The sequence below is a fragment of the Stegastes partitus genome, unplaced genomic scaffold (assembly GCF_000690725.1).
Source record: "Stegastes partitus isolate 25-593 unplaced genomic scaffold, Stegastes_partitus-1.0.2 Scaffold1723, whole genome shotgun sequence".
Lineage (NCBI taxonomy): Eukaryota > Metazoa > Chordata > Actinopteri > Pomacentridae > Stegastes > Stegastes partitus.
This window is the reverse complement of record NW_007579454.1, coordinates 22,143-25,707: the sequence shown is the minus strand read 5'-3', so window position 1 is coordinate 25,707 and position 3,565 is coordinate 22,143. Positions and strand designations below refer to the sequence as shown.

General features: G+C 37.5%; 1 protein-coding gene across 1 annotated transcript in view; it reads right to left on the bottom strand.

Annotated features, from left to right (window-relative positions):
* LOC103372268 (acyl-CoA synthetase long chain family member 3) overlaps positions 1-3,565 on the bottom strand; it is a 59,303-nt gene that overhangs the window by 42,108 nt on the left and 13,630 nt on the right. The gene's annotated exons all lie outside the window — the stretch shown is intronic.

The following is a 3,565-nucleotide window of genomic DNA, read 5'->3' as shown; positions in this document are numbered from 1 at the left end:
CCGTTCTGCATATTTTTTTTCTGCCTTTTGAAAGTTTTATATTTTTATCCTAATCTTCAAACTTTGTTGCATTAGGTATTTCTTAATGAGGCATCACTATTTGTGAACTCATTAAAATAATTTTAATAATCTAGTTGGCAGTGATGAAACCAGAAGTTGGTCATAATTTGTCTATTTTGTTTATTCTAATTTTGGAGTTTTATTGAACTTTCTGACAATCCAAATAAATAAATAAATAAATAAATATTCGCGTTCATATGAGTTTTTAGTTTGAATAATTTTTGCTACATCCAGCATTTTTGGTGCATGAATTACTTAGTTATTAATTAGTGGATTATCTGTCCACTGAACGTGTCTGATTGTTTACAGCCGTCCTCAGATGTGTTCATATCCTCCCATTAAAGAAGGAAAAAAAGCAGCTGTTACTGAAATAAGTTCAAATTGACAAAAGTAATAATACAGAAAAAAGGTATTGAAAATCATGACATTGCTTTTGAATTGTGGTTCAACAGAAATATAAAAAACAAACAAAAAAACAAAAACAACCATGATGGGACCCATAAACTACTATTTAGTTGAACAACCCTCTGAGCCAATCACTGCCATCAGGTGGTTTCTGTAACTCTCAGTCAGACTTGTGCACCTGTTGACAGGTGTTCTGGACCACTGCTCATCAGCAAAGGGCTCTAATTTGTTTGGCACAGTTATTTATTTATTTATTTTAATTATTCTTTTAACCACAATTCAAAAGCAACGTCTTATTTCTCTAAAATGTAATTTAGCAAATTTTTATTTATTATTACTTTTTCCAGTTTCTAGTTATTTGAGTGACTGTTGTGAGTTTTGCCTTTTCTTTAATGGAAGGGGATGAATAGATCTAAGGATGACTGTCCATCCGGTTTATCAGGGAAAAAATATCACACTGATGATGTAGAGGTGTCAGAAACTCATGTGTCAAATATAATATACTTGCCTCTATTTATTCATCTAAAAGAAATAAGTGATTTGTTCATAAAAATGACTGTGGAGGTAATATTTCTAATTTAAAAATACTAGACGTCTAAATTCTTGCTTTCAATCAGGCATCGCTCCAGACAGCTACAGCCGGCTAGCGGGGTCCTTTCCCGCTGCGCTGAGGAGGATTAGCAGCCAACATGCCGACTGTCGGAGTGAAAAGGGATCTTCTGTTCACAGCTTTGGGCAGAANGCGCTGTAGGTGAGCTGGTGTGCTCCAGCTGCAGTGAGTGTGAAGGAGTGAGTGGACTTAAAGGTAGCTAGTTAGCCTGTCCAGCATTTTGAATATGAAGACTTATGATAAGTTATTAAAAATAACAGTTTGGTAATTTCTAAAGTAATTTCATTTTATTCTTTTATTTGTGTATTTTTGTGTTTATTTATTACAAAGAGACCACCTGCATTTGCTGAAGTGTGAAAGTCGTGAGATGCTCGTGTGGGACCTGGACTGGGTCAATATTAACCTGGACTGGGTCAGGTATGAACTGAGGGACTAGTTTTGCAGGTGAAACATGATTTCAGTCTATTAGCGATACATATCCATGCGTCCAAATTTAAATGCGATTATATTCACAATTTAAATGTACGGTGACGCTGTTCACACATCTGCTCCACATCATGACCAGTACAACGCCCAACCTTGAACTTTCCAAAATACCCTAACCCCAGTGCAACCATGTCTTTGATCGTGCAGAACTAGACCAGATTAGTTTGTAGTAACTTGACTTATTTACCACCAGAGAATTGTCTATTTTGACCCAATTTCCAAAGCTCACATCCAGCAAAAACACACACATGTACACATGCACAGTTTGATGCCCATCTCTCAAAACACTGTGTATTTTACTGTAAATGTATATTTCTTCTCCTGTGTTTTATCACATTTGAGCAGGATGTGCACTATGACAGGAGTTCAGCTGATTTCAAGCCTGGATATTTAATACTGATGCATGATGCTGCAAATGTTATGTGAAGGTTTGAAGCAGAGGAGAAGGAGTTTATCTGTAATTTTCAGTCACTTCTTGAACGTCTTCAGTGTCTGATATCTGCCAGGCGTTATGAATAATGACTATTTTCTGTCAGTAGATGACTATTGTTACAGACCTAAGAGCTGTGACAGTGTGGGCGCCACTGGCAGAGCGATGACTCACGCTGCAATGTCATGCAGCGGCAGTGTGATATATCGCAGAGAGAGAGATTGATCAGAAAGACGATTCACTGACGGACTTATTATTGCAAAAAAATGAACTGTTGAAGTGAGGTTTCATCTGTCTGGTACAGGTCACATCAACACTCCTTTATTCCTTCTGCTCTGTTCTCTGAATCTGCAGGAGAATACGGTTAAATAATCATTTCATGTTGGAAATGTATTTGTCATCAGTTGACACAAGTTATTTCACTTTTATAATTTGAACACCATCTGTTTTTTGTTTTTTTTTAGATGTCCTGCAGTCATCATAAGACCTTTAATTAGCTCATCTAATTTAAATATTGACCATATTTTGCTAAAAACAGACTTGTTTGATTTTAATCTTTCTCTAAATCCCAGTAGTCCAGTTTCTCAAAAGCAGACGTCATGAATTTGCTGCTCTACCTTGTGTCCCCGGAGCAGTCTTTGGTCCTCGTCATGAAGGCGTAGTTATGTGAATAACTGCCTCTCTTTGTCTGCATCAGTATTTTGAGCACATTCCCCCTCAGTTCCCCTCTCACGCTTTCACTGAATTGCATGTTCATCCCCTGCTCTGCATCTTGTCGAAAATGATTTAAAACTTGGTCTCTAGGCAGCTTTTTAACAGGCTGGATAGAAGCCATGTAGTCTGATGATTCCCAGCAGAAACACTCTTAATAGTCGCCGTATTATCTGATGTTCTGCTGAGCTCAGACAGTCGTTTTTTGTTTGTTTTCCCCAGATGATAATGTTTTGTCATGTGCTCTTTAAGCCTTCTACACTCTTAACATGTCCAGATGGTGTTTTTACGTTGAAAGACGTGTGAAATAAGCAGACAACACTGTGGCTGATCATTTCCATCTCGATGAAAGTCTCAAAGACACAGATTCAGACTTCCAGGGTTTCATATGTAACACGCCTAAAGAACCGATCCTGTCAGCTGCAGGGTGGAGCTTTCTGTCAGAATCGGTATCCAGTTCAAACACATATGACTGCTTTATTCTATTATTGCAACTTGAAATGGTGTTGAACAGAGAAGTTTTACAGTGTCTGAGCAGAGTCGTAGGCGGCTGGTGTGCAGCCAGCAGAGAGGGAAGAGACTTCACAGAGACGTACATTTTAAACATCTAAGACATTTTAAGGCTGACATTGATGATTTGAGGGTGAAAAAGGGGTTAAATAAACTCCTGGAGATGGACTTTAAAGCATGGTGACCCTAACAACAAAGTGTCACGAGTACACCAATAAATCCTGTTTATTTTACACCCATTATAACATTTTCAAGACACCGTTCTGCATATTTTTTTTCTGCCTTTTGAAAGTTTTATATTTTTATCCTAATCTTCAAACTTTGTTGCATTAGGTATTTCTTAATGAGGCATC